Source organism: Macrobrachium nipponense, chromosome 45 (assembly GCF_015104395.2).
Source record: "Macrobrachium nipponense isolate FS-2020 chromosome 45, ASM1510439v2, whole genome shotgun sequence".
NCBI lineage: Eukaryota > Metazoa > Arthropoda > Malacostraca > Decapoda > Palaemonidae > Macrobrachium > Macrobrachium nipponense.
Window position 1 is genome coordinate 24,427,593 of NC_061105.1, and position 19,563 is coordinate 24,447,155.

The window sequence follows — 19,563 nt, forward strand, 5'->3', positions numbered from 1 at the left end:
GATCAAATCTACACGATTTTTCTTTATTATACATGATTCGACAATATTTCGTTTTGTGATGTCTTTACAGAACATGATCTCTTTAGCTTCTTTCCAGTTCATGGTGTGGTTGCACTCATTCAGATGTTGAAACAAACTGCTTACATTATTCCCCGTTCTAACATTATATTTATGTTGTTTTAATCTTGTCCCACGTACATTTTATTACACTGATTGCAAGGGATCTCCTATATGCAGCCACTTTCTGTACAAGGGAATTCCGTAACTACATAGTTCTTAAAAATCCGTAACTACATAGTTCTTAAAAATGACATTAACATTAAATGGTCTCAACAGGCCAAGGATGACCGTAAACTGGTTACAGTATGGTAAAATAAGGAGGTTTTTCATATTAAAATTACTCTTACGACCGACTTCATACAATGTTTTTCTTGCTTTACAGAAAGCCCTGTTAATTCCCCTTGCAGCACTGTGTGTGTGCAGCTAATTCTGTAGGCCTTGCCTTTCCAATGGAAACACCGCAGTTTTCCTCCCTTTAAAAAATCCCGAGCAAGAGGATTTTTCTGAACTTTAGGGAATTCTCACGGCATGAGGGAATTCCGATGGTCAAACCATTACCTGAAAGTATTAAGCGTAAGACCTGTCAGCGATAGACCAAAATAGAGGAAACACCAAGAAAATCTGCAAGCAAACTGACTTCTTCTTGTTCCAGGTGGATGCCCCTTACTGTGACAAGTTTTGAGAGGAACATGAAAGTCATCCAGGATGCAATCATCCTCTTGAACGGGACGGTGAATCAGGTACAGTGACGTTGAGAGATGTGTTGCCAAGATCCGGTTTCTGTGGACAGGATCTGACATCAATGGTAAACTAAAGTACTTTGACTTGTTGTTTGTTCCACATAAATATACTTTACCTACTTCGGGCCCGCCCCAACAGAGCCGTTAATCAGCTCAGGGGTCTGATTCAACTGAGGTATACTTGACCTATTTATCTCAGTTAAGAGCATTCCAAGATGTAAAAACGGGCAACAAAATTTAACTAGTATGTTTTTTGTCTCATTTACGCATGAGCGAGTGTTTAACTGTTCTTAAATGTTTATTTCTTATTTAAAGGTCTATATTCTTATAAGTGCATTAACCCTATAAATCACGCCATCTCTCTCCAAATTGTCCCCTAAAAGAGATTATCTTTTCAAATTCCCGGAGAAACGCAAGATTAAGTTTGTGTTAATTAACTAGGTCATAAACTTGCTAGGAAGTGTTGTAAAATGAGAGAGAGAGAGAGAGAGAGAGAGAGAGAGAGAGAGAGAGAGAGAGAGAGAGAGAGAGAGCACTATATTTTCAAAGCTATGCAGTAAATCTTTTTCAATGCCAAAGATTTATTCGAAACCATGGTTGCATATTTTATCGTCTTAAATGCTTCAGTGAGCGAGAGGCGGCAGTTGATAAGGGAAAGTTTATAGTGATTAATACAATCTCTCTCTCTCTCTCTCTCTCTCTCTCTCCTCTCTATATATATATATATATATATATATATATATCTCTCTCTCTCTCTCTCTCTCTCTCTCTCTCTCTCTCTCTCTCTAGAAATATATCTATGTATTCAACATCCAAAGCCTTTCAACATAGGAGTGGGTGACTACCGAGAAAGGATGTATTTTGAAACTCCTGAATCGTGGATGATTCCTGTACAATAAACTAACACGAAATTAGCCGCCTATTACCCCTGCATAAAAGGCTCACCAGGGACGCCTCGAACCCTCTACACATAATACCCCATAGGCATTACTTAACATGAGAGTGTATGAAAGAAAGAAATAACATCCAAAGGCAGGAATGATTTGAAGAGTTCACCGCCATCTCCCCCACCCCTTCCCCTTCAAACAATCCCATGCCTTCGATAGTTTTGCTCGGAGCATTTACGTAACTTTTTCCCAAATAATTTTGTGCTATTAAAATTCCTGAAGGACGATGAGAACAAAATCTTTAAAAAAGAACTTAATATAATAAAGGTAAATATAACAGTAAATACTTAATAATAATACTTTTAATTTAACGGCAAATGATTTATAATATAAAAATTGACGAATAAAAGTTTGCCAAATTTCAATTATTTTCCTAAAAGAGTGACTCCCATCGCTGAAATGAAACAGATTTGCAACAGGAAAAATCAACCTGGAGGTATAAAGGAAACACTTTTTTTTTCCTTGGGTAAGTTTCCACAGCTCTTTCTATTTCTTTAGATGCAAGAACATTGACAAGAAAATAGACTTGAGTATAGGCAAGGAAATAACAAGAGCAAAATAAAAATGACGAAAGTTGTTATATGAAGTTTCCGAGTTCTAAAGGATTTTGATTTTGAGACTGTGAGACCTCATTTTTGTAGGAAGGAGAGAGAGAGAGAGAGAGAGAGAGAGAGAGAGAGAGAGAGAGAGAGAGAGAGAGACTACGATATGGAAAAAATATTAAAATATTCACGACGCTGCCTGACCCATAAAGAAACGAATGGATTAGAAACAGGCTGAAAACTACTATTTATTCACTGATTCCTAAGTCAATTTTTAGTTTTCTGTAAAAGAAAAGTATTGAGATGGTTTGTCTGTCCGCCCTCAGATCTTAACACTGCAATCATCAAACATACCAAATTACAGCCCTGTAGCCTCAGTAGATTTTAGTTTATTTAAGGTTACAGTTAGCCATGATCGTGAGTCTGGCAACGCAACAACACAGGCCACCACAGCCGGCTGAGAGTTTTCATGGGACGTAGCTGAGTTTTTCATACGCACTACAGAAAACTCAATTGTCCCGAAGAAACTTCGACGCAATTTTCACTTGTTCTTTATTACAATCATTTCTTTCCTTCTTTACACCTAAGGAAGGTTTTCCACTTTGCTCACTTCACGTTTCCAGTCGCAGCCTCAGTCTCCGTCGTGTTAGTCACATTAGTTTTGATCTTTCCGATTCAACCGGATAATGCACAAGGTGTGGAATAACCAGGGCACCTTTAAGGGCTTCAAACCATGCCACCCTTATGCCACCAGACCCCACCTGAATGGTGACACAGTTACCTAGCCAAAAGAGGGAACCTCCTTTTGTCAATTGTGTTTCTATCGATTTAAACGGATTTTGTTCGTTCAACTGATTACTGCTAATGTAATGGGCGAGTTTCAAAAATTTATTTGTAGCCTTTGCCATTTAAGAAAGAATACAACCTGTAAGTTAGGAAACAAAGCCAAGAAATGGGATACTTCTAGCAATTCAATCTTCAAGACTGGATACAGGGAGCTGGAGTGGGTGGAGAGCAAGAATGAGATCCCAATATAAAATGAGACGAAGTGCTTGGGTGTTACCGCAAGATGAAGAGATTCAGAAATAAAATGAGATGAAGTATATAACTAGAACAGCAGGATAAACATTAAAAAAAAGAAGTCAGTGGATCTAAAAGTAAAATTATGAGATCTAGAATAAATAAGATGACGTATATGTATCTCAAGTTTACACTAAGAAGTTACTGAGGGGGTGATGGAAGAGAGAAGGCACGAATGGAGGTAGAGGAAAAGGCTAAAGAAGTGGGTGCAGATAAGGGGACGAACTACACTGCATAGTACAACCTTTAGTAAGGACTACAATACACCACGTGAGATGCACTAATAATGGCATTACCTCCCTTACATTGAGAGATTTATTCGGCTTCCATGTTGAGTGAGAAAGGAGACCCTATAGATCTACACCTCGGAAAGGAAGAGTTTCCTTTACTTGAAGAAAAAGTATGGCTTTCAATATCGACTCTGAACGGTATACAAATCGCTGCATCCTCTGAAGAGGTATGGCACCATCCGTGGAGTAGCTTTATTCTCCCGAAGATCTCCGGATATGAACGTTCACAGGAAGACACTAAAGGGCTGAGAGACCTCTGGTACTGGGCACTGTGGCATCGTGCCACCTGAACAGAACGTGGATAATGAAGCTTTGCGAAGAGTAAATCGCGACAGCTCTACTGGCGTCAGCACAAAATCAACAGACTTTCGATTCTATGCACAAAAACTATTGGGAAACTTACTGTCGCGTTATACACTAAAATAATAAAAATAGATAAATTAGTAAAATACGGCACCCAGGAAATTGTTCAGCCTAGGGGTGAAATAAATTGTATGTTAACTTGGTCCTACTTTCCATTATCGAGAGGAAGAGTTTCGAAGGGAAATTAAAACCAGCGAAACAGTAAATTCCATCTGAAGGTGGTTCAGGAATTTCGAAATTTTATGGCAATGGAGACCCTTTTCATAGTTACTCCTTATTTGGTATTTTCTTAGGAAATAGTTTTCATAATGGGAAAAAAAACTGGAGGCAGTAGGAGAGAGAGAGAGAGAGAGGCTGGTGAAGGAATGGAAAACTTTTAGTATACAGGGAGAATCTGAATGCAAATTCGGAATGTAAATATTTATGAAAGTTCTCTCTCTCTCTCTCTCTCACTTCAATTCCAAGCAATTTGTCTGAGACTAACCAACCCCTTCCCACTTCTGCATGATATCCTCTTGCTTCAGTGAGTTACACAGCAATAAGAATTAAACCATGATATATTCAACGACTTTTCTGAAAGCTTCGCACAAATCCAATTTTATTCAACACGTGCTCATATATTGTGCGTGTGATAACGATGGTCATGAAATTTTAGGACAGTTTTAAATATCACAGTTAACGCCAGCGGGCACAGACGTGTTGAGACTCACAACTCAGCCTTTCTTCCAAAATTTCTATATTTTCTTAAAATACTCCTCACGAGCAATGCCTTTCCAGCATTTAGACTCCGGAGGCTCAAGGAGTCTGGAAATTTCTGGATCGTCAATTACCATCTGAAAGGACGCCTAGGATGGAAGGACTCTTCACCTGAGGGAAAGGTAATGGAGGCAGAAAAATGCTAATTGAAAGGTCGGCTGTTTCTCAAGTCAAGGAGGAATTCTTTCAATACAGTAATTACCCCTTTAAATGATTAACGGAATGAATGGGATATGATATAAAACAAAATAATCAACAAATAACGATCAAAGCCTCTTCAATCAGACAAGCGACGTATTTCATTTCGACCAACGATCAAATAAATTTTTTCTCAACTCAATCATCCACAAGATCTTATATTTTATCTACTCCTAAACGTCTCTCACCGCGTAAGAACAGGTAAAGGCTTAAAATAGTAAGTTCTAATACTTTATTCGTGAGAGCACAGCAACTGAACACTGGCAGAATTTAATAGTTGGGCCCTTGAGCACGACGCGAGCTCCGGTTTCCTCTCGCAAAATCTACAACTGTAATCCAGCCAATACACGTTTGACCATTTTCTACGCTTCTTCCTTCACAGTTTATATTTTAAAAGACCATGGCTCAATTTCCGGGCGACATTACATGGTATTAACATGTTGCGTTAAATGCCATTACCCGTCAGTTGACCTAAACAATGTATGGACCTGCTATATAGTCGAATGCGGAGAGTCGCAGCTTCATCCCAAAATCATGGCCGACACACTTTGGCTTAAAGAGGAAGCTAACATAATCCTTATTCGTAATGGCCGTGGTTCGCAAGCTGCCTGCAGCCACCAGTCGACCCAGCTGTGAATGGATACCATTGGCACATGTATGCATATACAGACCGTATATATAAATGCATATGTGTGTGTGTGTATATATATATATAATATATATATATATATATATATATATATATATATAGTCATGAACCATCTTCGGTTCCACAGGTTCTTTCGATGAAAATTAAGATATGGGACTGAAATGGCCGGAGGGACAGAGACACACCACAGAGGGGGGTGTGAAACAAAACGTCTGAAATACCTTAAGTCTAATTTATTACATATATATGTACATACTTACAAATGAGTACAGGTTCTAGGTGACGAAAAGACATTAAATGGTCATTAACATTTTAAGTCACAAATAAATGAATAAGTAGATCAAATATTTACATTACTCAGACAGAACAACAAACATTTATAAATGAAAATAAATGTTTAACAGAGGCAGTGAAAAATCAATGAACATCCAATTCAAAATATAAATTTAAATAGCAAATCAATTTCTGAGCCATACACTTGCTCCACACTACTAAATAACAAACCACCATTAGGCACAATAACTTGTTCAATTGATTAAATAAGTAAACCTCAAAAATAGGTAGCATAACAATAACAGTGACAAAAGACCAAAAGCATAAATAATAATATCAAAATCACGCAGCACCAATAATAATACGTACACCATTACACAGACAGCATAAATAATATTAACAATACACCAGCGGTAATACTAATACTTCAGGCAGCGCCACACACAAAAGGCAGCGCCACACACAAAAATAATCTCTACAGAGACGTCGAGACAGCCTCTGCTGTCAAAGAGGATGTAGTATATCACCAGACAATCACCTACGAGTCACCAAAACAGCCCATGCAGCTGCCGGAGACAACAAAAGGTAACCAATACCAGCTGTTAAAGTCCAGTAACCACGCTGCAACTGCTTTAAACTGCTGAAGACAACAGGTGACCAACACCTGCTGCTCAAATCAAGTAGCCTGTCTCTCTGCCGCCCAGAACCTGACTTACTGTCACTCACACCGTGACAAAAGTAAACTCGTCATATAGACAAAAATACTGAAAAGCAGGAGAAACAGGGAAACTACCCAACCAGGATGGTTCAAACAAAACGACCGATTATGACACCTCTTTACCATCCCCCCCCAACAAAAAAAAAAACAAAAAAAAAAAAATCATCATCGATCCCACAAGCCAAAACAGACCCAATCCTGGCCCAGGGTCGCCATTCAAAACCTGTCTGTCGGCCACCCAGAACCTGACTGACTGTCACTCACACCGTGACAAAAGTAAACTCGTCATGTAAATGAAAATACTGAAAAGCAGGAGAAACAGGGAAACTACCCAACCAGGATCGTTCAAACAAAACGACCGATCTTACATGGACAAAATTTAAATAATAGATATATATAATGATATATATTATATAAATATTATTATATTATATTATATTAGATATCAATATTAATATATAGATATATGTATGTATATATATATGTATATTAGATAAATAATAGATATATCATATATAATATCTAATATACATTATAATATATATGATATATACATATATCTTAAGATACAATTATAATATTATAATATATATTATAATATTATATATAAAGTACACAAATATGATCCACGTTGTGTGCGCGTGCATGTTTTTGCAAAAAAACATCTCAAACAAATAACATATTTTTTCCAAACAAACAACATAGAAGGAATAATGTACACACTTATTACATGAACAGGTACACAAATAAAAGTAATAACCCTGATATATAATCTGCATGAGAATGTTTGTGCAACAAGAAAGGTAGCAAAACCAAAAACAGAATAGACAAGCTTTGTGTAGTGAAAGAAAGGAAGAAATAAAGGGGAAAAGCTAAGCAAAGAAAAGTGGACCTGCCCTGCATCTTCCTTTGGCTAAAACCCTCCGCGGCACAGAGACAAGAAGTCGCCCCGCCCACAAGGCTTGACAGATCCACCTTCAGATGAATATTTCCAGAGAAAGACCCGGAATAAAACATATCGGAACAGTCTTTTTCAGTCACTGATACAGCTTTTCTCTTTTCTCTCTCTCTCTCTCTCTCTCTCTCTCTCTCTCTCTCTCTTTCTCACTCATTTCAAACAAAACCCTATTTCATGCCATTATGATTATATTAATCAAAAGGAACTTGGCAAAAATTTCTTGTGGAGAGAGAGAGAGAGAGAGAGAGAGAGAGAGAGAGAGAGAGAGAGAGAGAAACTTGACAAAAAACACTACCAAATGTTTATCTTACTTACTCTGGCAGGAAATTATAAAACTATTTACAGCACTGTAAAGCAAACTGTTACGCAAAAACACCCAAGCCGAAATGCTTCAGTCAACAAGTGGCTTCCTACGCACGACAATGTCCACGATAAACAAAAGGGAAGCGTCGAATTATCATCATAATAGCAACTCATGGATGTTCATTACACTGGAACTTCAAATAAACACATTGCAGCAACATTCACATTACATGTTACGTCATAGTGCTGCAAATAAAGCAGTATTTCCCTCTTCAACATAAGCCACCGCATAAGGGGTTTAGGAAAATTGCATTCGAAATGCTCGCTCTCTCTCTCTGTGTGTGTGTGTGTGTGTGTGTGTAAGCTTACGTTTTACATGTCAATTCTACCATTCAGGCCACCTCCTCCAACCCAACCCCTCCCCCAAAAACCTCCCCTCGAGAACTTCCAGTTGTACCTTGTCATCGAGAAACTAATAAAAGCGACTCTATTCCAAGTGAGAGACAAAAGCCGAACATTCCAACCAGCAATTCCCACCACAGCAGCAGCAGTTGCATGCAGGTCGGATGAGACAACAAAACACACGACGCAGGGAGAGACAAAAAGGATTTGATGTTTCCCGCGGCTGTGGCCCCTGTGGATGCGGGACAGACGCGTTGGAGGTCGCACGAATTTTGGCGAGCAATGTGGTAGCAGAAAAGGGTGACGTGGAATGACAACGGGATGAAAGAGGAATAACATTTTCGAGGGTCAACACGAGAGACAAAAGATATGGTGCTGATATAAGAATCACACACGGTGCTTAATTATAATAATTATCAAAATCCTTTAGACTATTGAACACCAGAAGAATTTGAAATATCTGCATTATTGGGAAGAAATAACTGCGGAACATTCTCCCCTTTTCTCCTATGGAGGCTTCCTGTTCACGTTTAGTTCCATAAAGCCATAACATGAAAATATGAAAGTTTAAGTGTGCGTGGTTCAATGAAGTTATTCCTCCTCAATGGATAACAGCCTTTGTATACCAATAATTGTTAATGCATTTTGTTAGCGAAATACTACTAAAACTACTGTGTGTGTGTGTGTGTGTGTGTGTGTGTGTGAGAGAGAGAGAGAGAGAGAGAGACTAATCCACAGTCCCTATTTCTAAGTGACTTTCACAAGCCATCTCTTTCGATTCTAAAGGCCACGAGATCTTCCAAGACTTTCAATGTACTGAGGTTTGTTCTGCCCAAAATTAAAGCAATAAAGAGACTTAGGAGTGGAAATCAGATTAAATAAAATGGTACATTAAATAAGAGGCAATTCATAAAAAATTTAGTAGAATGGAAAGAAAATTTAAAAAAACATAAGTAACAACCCAAAGGAATGCAGTTTGTGAAGAAGGTAAGAAACAAAACAAAATGAAAATTTTGCTGGAAACTGAATACGCGATATACTATCAAAAGGACGCAAGACATCAAGCACACTCAGACTTACTTAAGAATAAACTCGGTAACAGTATTTTAGCAAATAGAAAACATGAGGCCAAATAAGAAAGTTGTATAATTCTACCAAAAATTATCACTTGGCGCCAAAGAATTTTAATGCCGGTGAAATGAATTGTTATTTATTCTTTACATATTTTCAGGTTGAAAGCTATCATCACCGAATGCATAGAAAAATGCTTTTAATTACTATTATTTGTTTCAGTTTCCTATTCCTTCGGGAAATCTGTTCTTGTTACCATCAACACCTCTCTTCCTTCAAAAAAGATTCATCAAGCAACAACTCGATTCCTTTTATCACCGCAAATATTTCGATCATCGTTACCCCATAATAACAAATTAATAAATACAGACTGAAACCACAAACAAGAAGAAAACGAACCACTAAGTAGCGAGTGTTTCTAATCTGAATGGGAAGAAAAATGAAAGCCGCCGCCGATTGTGTTGAAGGCGAGTTCCCAAGATGCTTTGGGGTATTTGACCAACGATACTAGCAGTTAGAGAGTGGAAAAAAAAAACACTCACACACACACACGCAGAGAGAGAGAGAGAGAGAGAGAGAGAGAGAGAGAGAGAGAGAGAGAGAGATATTCATTCGTTCTTTTATCACTGAAAGTCATTTATGGAGATCTATAGCTTTCTGTCTAAGTTGTTCAACCTGTTGCACAGCCTTTGCCCTCACATTAATTAAAAAAAAGCAGAGAAACGAGACTTGAAGCTAAACATAACGATGGGACACGAAAGCTCCACAGTGCTATCTATGCCACTGCACTCTTCCGTACACGCACAAGTCAGTTACTCTACAGTACAGCAAAAGCCTCTGAATGATTTAACATTATTATTATTATTATTATTATTATTATTCTTTTTTTCAGTATAACTCATGCCACTTGGTGAGAAGCGTGCCCTCATGCTCAAGAGTTCAATGTTGTTCTACAGACCTTCAAAGGCATTTCTGAGGATACCATCCTTGCGTCCTTCTTTGTTTCCTGAAACCTCCCTTTTCTTAAAAGTTCCTCATTTAAGGAGAGAAAAGGTTTTTCATATAAGGTAATAAAAGTGAATTGAGAGGAGGAGGCTGCTCTCTCTCATATAGCTTACCGATATAACCGATTAAAACATCCGAGCCTACACCTCGCAGAGATTTTCTTTTGCCTCAGTGAGTTGCTTCCATCCAAGCCATTCCAAAAGAGGCTCACTTCCTTTAAAAGTTTACAGGTTCCCAGTCCTCTACTCAGGTCCTGACTTAGAGGTTCTAGAAACAGGCCTCTATACCTGACATTATTGAAAACGCAAGGCTTTATGAGAAGGTGGTTCATGACACTGGATTCCAGGAATGTAGCTGTATTATTTGAAACCTCAGGGCCCAAGGCTTTAAAAGTTGGAAGTTCATGGCCCAGGGCTACTTCAAAATACAATGCACAGGGCTTTTCACTTTAGGTTCAACCTCGTGAATTTCTGAATTGATGGTTCAAGAAGAAGAGCTTTATGGCTGAAGGTATCCGAGCTCATGGCTTAATGAACTGCACGTTCAAGGACAATGAAATAAAAGGTCGTGGCCTAAAGGCTCATCAAATGAAAGTCAGGGTCACAAGATTAAAGGACTTGAAGGTCAAGATCCTAGGTTTTATAAGATACAAGTTTTAAAACTACGACAAAGATGCATGTCAGGTTTTATAAAAGTTTAAAAAAATAAGTTTTATTTTACTCAAAAGGTTCATGCCCTCGGTTTCATTGCAGAGCCAAGGCTTCATAACTTGAGAGATTCAGAGTCCTGGGATTTATCATTTAAAGTCTCACATCTTCCTCACTTGAATGGTTCCAGCCCTTGAACTATAAATGGAAGAGGTCATACTGTTTGCTTTGTAATCTGAAGTTCAAGACTGAACTTCATATCTGAACACTCAGGAACGTGTCTGTATGATGTGAGGGATCCAGGGACAATGTATTATGACAAAGGTTCAAGACAAAAGTTTTAAAATTTGAAGGTTCAAACGTATGGGTTTATAACTTAAATGTTCTGGCTTCGAGACCTAATAATTTACAGTTTTAAGGGCAAAAACTTTATAATGTATGGTTTAAAAATCAGCGTTTTTTATTATAAAGTACACTGGCCATGGTTTCTGAACATGAGGGCTCTGGGTCCTTTGCTTTACAATTTGATTGTTCAAGTTTCATGCATTTGTGGCTGGCTGATTCTAGACACTCAGCTTTGTCATTTGAATGTTCAAGGTTCGATTCTCCTTTGTTTAAAAGGTTCAGGGCCCTCGGATTTATCATTTGAAGGTTCGTCCTATGCTATGCAATTAGAAGATTTGTGTTACATATGAGGAAAATACTCGAAAAAAATTCCTTTCTTACCACAAACAAGAATGTGCATAATTTTAATAATAAAAACAATATAATACCGTATATATAAATATACACAAAATAAATAAAAACACAAGGCAAAGCTGCTACTATCAGGCTAAGTGGAGATATCAAGACATTTCCTCCCTAGAAATCCCTTTGGAAATGGCACCGCTGGGGATCTTGTGCCTCGAAGAGGCTTTCACTGGCGGCCCAGAGTCGTTGCCTGCCATAAAGGGCTTTCATTTGGATGAGATAACAGTAATCAAGGAGACTCCAGGCGGTTCGGTGAAAACAAACCACCGCCACGGGTTGAATACCCGAGGAAACATGACGCAGGAAAACGTCTGGGAAACGATGGCAATCGAGGATTTACTGCTTGTTCCTTCGGAAAGTCAATTTACTTTGATTGAATTGAATTTAAATGATTGTTTCAGTTAAATAAAAGGTAAACAAAGGTTCACCGACATTTAAGTTTTACAGCTACGAGTGGGTTATGTATTTCAAATATCAATGATACAAGCAAAGATGTACAATAAATAAGTAAATAAATAAATAATATATATACATATATATATATATATATATATATATATATATATATATATATATATATATATATATATATATATCCCATTCAGTTTTGTAATAGCCAAAAACATCTGAAGTCTATACCTAAAACCTTGGATTCGGCATAGAAACGATTGAAGAAAATATTTTCCTCATGTAGGACACTTAGGTAACAAAAATCCGAATATCATTGTTGCTAGTACGCTATGTTTTTGGAAGTGAAGTGGGTATGTTAAATGCCAATAGAAACCAAATGTCAAGAGCTTTGTTTATGAACTGTTTGTGAAGTATATATGGTGTGAAAGAAAACATATAGGGGAAATGGTAAAATAATGGTACACGAACGAATGGGTCAGTGTGCTTTGAGCTGGTTCAGTCTTTTGGAAAGAATGGACCACAACACTTAGCGGAAAAGAGAGAACAGACCAGCAGCCATTCCCATTTGGTTCCTTCATTGCTGATGCAAGAATGATCCCTGTGCAGAAAGTCCAGCTACTGACTACGGCAAGACCATTCCTTGAAGCCGATTAGTTGGAAATAGCGTCGAAATGTTGGTTAATGTGTGGTTCTTTTCATCTTCATTTATTTTGCAATGATTGTTTTGCCGAACTAAATTAAGCTGTGCTGATTATCAAAAGGGAACGTTACATTATCCCCTGAAATAAAATCATAATACACGTCTCCACCAAAATTGTCAAAATACAGGAAAATATGAATGAAGCGAGAAGTGTTACGCGTTGCTGCAATGTTGTGTTTCATAAATGAGGTTCACCTGAATACGGATGTGACACAAGGAATATCTGCGTTCGAATCGGTGCACTTGAATCACTGGACAATGGTAAATAATGTCTGATATTGTGAAGCGTCTTCGCCATTTTAATTATAAACACAAAGACTCTCAAAATAATGCATATGGTATTTCATACTGATTTCAGGTTATTTTACTACTAAAATCCATTTCATTGGAATCTTTAACACATTCGGAGGAATGAAAAGCAGTGAATGCACTCTACAAATCCAGAACATACTTTTGTTTCATAAAACGTTACAGTATGATAGGCTATACAAGTCATATTGGATCTAAATTGCTAAGAATTTTCTAAGGACATTATCTCCTTTCGAAATAACAGGCGCAGCTCATGACGTTTGGCCTATAGGCCTATCTTATATTCAGCCGTTTTATTGTGGTTCTTGTTGTGGTTATTCTGGTTTTTGTTACTGCTGTTAAGGTGCTTGTAGTGTCTTCGAAAATTTATCACATGGAGAGCAGTTTGATAGTTATGTGTATGGCTGAGACAGTCCAAAAATTTATGTTTCTGCCACCGGCTACACATCCACAAGTTTTACTGGTATAAGTGGCGTTACAGTTACTATGGCCATCCACGCATGCATGTGTATATTCCACTTTATGCATATACATTATATATCGTGGAGTTGAAACTACTATATTAATTAATTAAAAGCTACCCTATTTCCAACAGATACAGGAAAAAGTCTATTTGCAATAAGAAACTGACATGTATGCCCATGACCGGTCATTTTCTTGATTATATATATATATATATATATATATATATATATATATATATATATATATATATATATATATATGTATATATATATATATAAGTCATATCACATTACCGTGATTCATATACATATATCGAGCTACAATGTCCTTTAATATCTAATTCGCTCTACCTCGGAATTAATATATTTTCATATATGCTTAACCGAAGGTAGATATTAAAGGACATTGTAGCTCGATATATATATATATAGTATATATATATATAAATATATATATATATATATATATATATACATATATATATATATATATATATATATTATGTTTATATATATATATATATAAGCCTATGTCTTAACATTGCTTCAAAATATAAGAATTTGACGTGTAGGCAGGCCCATGCCCTGCCACTGACTCAAAACATAGAAAGTTGACGAGTATGCCTATGTCCTGTTGGCTCAAAATATAAGAATTCGAAGTCATTGCCTCAAAGTATATGAAATTGACGTTTAGGCCTATGCCCTGTCATTTCCTCAAAATATAAGATATTGACGTGTAGGCATAATCTCTCAATGATATAACAATTGACATGCAGGATTATGATTAATTAATACCCTAGCATTGGAACTGGCTGCATTAGTCTATGTTTCATTTCAGTTATGTAGTCTAAGTCGGATTGCTAATTGCTAATGTAGGCCAACAAAAATTTAAAAGAGAAAAAAAAGCAAGATGCATGTGTATTTAGGCTGCACATGGTAAGAAACATGCATAGACATAATGATCCAAGATCTTCATAAAGACATATAACTTTATTTTTTATCGGATATGAATTGCGTACTTCACAACTCCGGGAAATCAAATCTTCGGTGTCATGATTCATGAACGAAACTCAACATCACCGAACGGAGTCAAATCCCTACTGGTAATCATTTGGATTGTTAAATAGTGTGACGTCATTCACCCTTCGAGAGCTACCAAATCACAAGCGTGCAGTGGGCGGGGCTTGGCTGCAAAGTTAGGTGGACTCAACTATAGTACAATCCTCTGAGCAGTGTAGCCAAGATTTGAATCATCTATTTGGTAAACTGCCTTATAAGATAAGATTTATAGATCTTAGGCACGCATGCCAAGCACTGGGACATCTAAAGCCATTCAACGATGAAAACGGAAATTGACAGTGAAGAAAACGTCAAAGTTGCACTTTAACTCAAATGTTAGGAAAGAGAGGACAGTAAGATGGAAGTAATGGAATATGAACGGAGGTACATTAAAAGGGATGAAAGCAGTCGCAGCTAGGGGCCAAAGGAAAGCTGCAAAGAACCCTAATTAAGTAATGCCTACATTGCACCGCATGAGGTGCACTGAAAACACCCTTATAGTTTTTGGAGTCATTCTCTTTTCAATTCTATCGTTTAAGGACCGATTTTTCTCTAACATTTTTTTATACCTATTCGGTAAACTGACGACAAAAACGCACCAGAAGAAAATAATGAAACCAAAAAGTGAAAATTTCCCGCGAAACGAGAAAGCAGAATCTTATCATCAAAGCAAAAGGCGATTATCCCAACGAAACTGACCTCAAGGTAAAATGGAACGATTTCCACATCTTATCTTACCTTATTTCTCTGCATAAATAAACCTTCTCATTCGTAGTACTTTCCATCTTTGCAAACTTACCTGAAAGGTAAAATGTCTCCAGTTAATGCAAGATTATTTCTTTTAATTCCCTATACTATGTAGCATAACAAAGGACATCATATCATATCATATCCTATCATATCATATATCGCATCCAGCGTCACATCATGGTTTAATATTCATAAAACCAGTAACTAATTTTTAATACCGAATACCCTTTGCCAAAGATTCGGGGGAATTCTAAGTTAAATAACAGCCAGATTTATATTCATAGCAAACATTATATAGCGTATAACTACACCGCTTTTACACATAGTACACACGTACATCCACATATACATATCGAGCGTGTACGTGCGCTCGTATCCCAATCAAGCGTAAAGAGATACAGAGCACCACCGATAATGAAAGCGATGGGGGGAGGGGGGAGGCGGGGTGTTAGAAACCATTGGTTCCTTTGTATAAAGAAAGCTCATCTGATGGAGTGGTTGTTCTTGAAAAACATGTCTGGGGTAACTGCGTCCTGGTATTAGATGGAAATAGACTGATGCTCCATTTGATATATTTGTGTGACTCTGAATAAAACCTGATGTGCTTCGATGACATCTCACTTCATTAACATTAATATTGTAGTGCTTATGACCTACACACATTCAATAGTGAGAATCATGCAATTTGTTCTTGCCATATCGTATGTGATCGTTAAGTATGGAAACTGATTAGCAATACTAAATAACAGAGAAAAATATTAGAATGAAGGCTCACACTGACTTTTCCTTTCCCAAATGAAGCTATATCACACTACAGAGGAATATGTATCAGATCGAAATATATTGGTAACAGGAAACCTACAAATAATTTACAAACTTTTTACCAATAAATAATTTCCTTATTTATATGTATATATCTCTAATGCTCTTGGAGTAGAAATAATACCCGGGTATTCCGATTTACATAAAATTTATGTAAGTAACCATATGTTTTAATTTCAATCTTTGTAAATAATCATGTTGTAATTTCAATCTTAGTAGTTTTGGAATACATTAATCGATATATTTTATTATGAAAATCTTACTGCCAACATTGTCTGTCGACTTTCCGTGAGCATTCGTTTTAGAATGCATCAAAATTTGTTTGTTTCTGAATTAACTACACTAGATTTAATGTAGGATAAGTATTATATATGTATATATATATATATATATATATATATTATATATATATATATATATATAACATGTAGTATATATATATATACATATATTATTATATATATATATGATATATAATAAATATATATATATGTCTTATATATATAAATATATGAGAGAGAGAGAGAGAGAGAGAGAGAGAGAGAGAGAGAGAGAGAGAGAGAATCCAGTGGAAAGCAACAGACTCGACTCCCAATAAAACGAACACTTCTCAGGAAGAAAGAAAACGGAAGCAGGGATAGAATTCCAAATCAAAGCAATAATAAAAAAGAAAACCTTTAGGGTGACACACAAAGTAACGTAACTTGAAGGCCGCAACCTAACACAACACAGGTCACATAACGTCATGAACATCTTACGCAAAACATCCAAATGAACGCAGATTATGCAAATCCAACAAATGTATCGTTAGGCAACCGCCACTGCTGACGTCATCTGGATCACAATAAACAATTTTTATTCTGTCATTTTCCTGTTACTATAGCAGATAATAACGCTAAATTAAGATCAAAACAATTAGCTGATAAAAAAATTGTATGTTGTTGGCAAATGAGTGTGTATAAACACACTGGGGATCATGATTAGCATAATTAACATAATTCACATATTTCGAGTCTTTGGGTATTAATATCAATCAAAGCTGAAGATCTGTTATTGATATGAACTGGATCTCTTTAGAATTCTAAGGAAATGTGGGGCGGTGTGCCAATTTCACAGAGAGAGAGAGAGAGAGAGAGAGAGAGAATCCTAATATAGTCATGATCCCTCAAATATATGCATATGTGCGTTCCCCGTGCAGCACCTCCTGAGCCTTCCTCTCCTCCCTCCAAACACCTAAGAGGAATCCCACATCCTTTTCACCAACCAAACCAGCCTCCTTCCATTCTCTCCAGATGACCAAACCATCTCAAATGAGCTCGAATCAGTTATTCATCCTTTTCTCTCTTCCTATTCCTCTTCACATTTCCTCAGATTATCTTACCCTATAAGTAACAAATAAATAAAGTCTTCAGTAGTTAGATAATCCCTTCAGCCTTTCAAGCATAGGCTTCAAGGAGTTGGGTTAAGGTGGGTATATGCCAGCACGGTCTCTTACTCCTGCAGCACCCTGATGGAAGCATTTATACTTGGGGAGACTATGCTGAGAAGATATTTTTTTTATGCCATGTGTACGTCAAGCTAAAGCTTCTCAAGTGATATTTATCAATGACCCATATGATCTCCCGATGAACATAAAAGACTGTGAGCATGACAGACGGACAGGCATTGCAATAGTTGGCAATGTCTACATGAAAAGGGACATTAAATTGCCTTCACCTCAAGAATTCACCCGTCTCTTTAAAAATCCTCAAAACAAGATCAGGCTTCAACAGTTCTTGATGAAAGAACTTCTACAGCATGCTCAGCAGAAACCAAATGTGCTCTTCTTATATTCCGTACAAAACAAATGTGGAACTTAGGTGCTGATACTGATGACGTTAGAGTTCCAGCCCTTGAATGTCTTCATACAGAAGCCGACATCTTTATCTTTTACATCTATTCTAAACTGAGACTTGAAGGTTCAACAGCTCCAGTAATAAATAATAATAGATGCTGAGGACACAAGCGCCGTAGTTTTATCGGCCTATGTTTCACACCATGTTGATGGTACCCTTGGCATAAAAAGGCATCAAGCAACATACGACTGCTCCCAAATTTGTCCTGAGGATGCTGCTCCTGTTATTATTGCTTTGCACATTTTCACAGGATTAGATGCAGCTGCAATATTTTTTGGTCATGGAAAGAGGACTGAATATGACAATATAGTGAAATCAAGAAAAGCCAGACAGTTTTTACAAACACTTGGGTCAAGCCTTTCAGTCTCACAGAACACTCTAAGCAGCATGACAGAATTCTCCATTCAATTTGTGTATAATGACAAAGTCAGAAAAACTTTAGGAGAGGCTCGTGCTTCAAAGTGGAAAATGAAGAAACGTAAGACAACACTTCGGATCCCTCCACATCAAGACTCACTCGAACTTTCGATTACTCGAGCAAACTATCAGATGTTTGTTATGAAGAACTTTTCTCAACCATTACTTGATTGTTACCGATCAGAGCATGGCTGGATCTTAAATGCTGGAAAATGCCTACCTCTCCGTAACGCCAAGTCAGCTCTTCCAGAAAGACTACATCTTGGAGATTCACATGCCATGGACATAGGCACAGAAACATTAACAGAATCTGATTCATGTGTTTCAGACGCAGATGAACTTGATGACTTTGACTTTGGAGATTATATATATTATTATATATTATATTATATATATATATATATATATATATATAGATATCTATATAATATATATATATATATATATATATATATATTATATATATATATATATACATATATATATCTATATATATATACTATATATTATATATAATTTATATATATATATACTTAACATTCTTCAGCCGCTCACGCATAAATTATACATTTATATTTAGAGAATTCAGTATATTCTGGTAGAAATATTAATGCAATGCATTAATGACTTAATATCTCTTTACTTTTTTTTTTACGGAATGTCAGTTAATCATGCTCACACAATGAGTTGTACTTATGCAATGACAACTAGCATATAAATGGTGGCCATATTGGATTTATTCACCTTTTATCAATTATTATTGATATAATTTTAAACAAATGCAATTAAATTAATGTCTAACTTGTTCTGAGTGCAAATACAGTGAAGTGGAAGTACACACCACTGCTGATTGTCAACATAACTTGATAAACGAATGGTCTAAGAGAACTTGACGGCTATCTTGGATTTTGCCACCAACGTATAATTTTATTTTGCACTATTCTTTTTATTTTCTTAAAAGGCCTCACACACATACACACATAT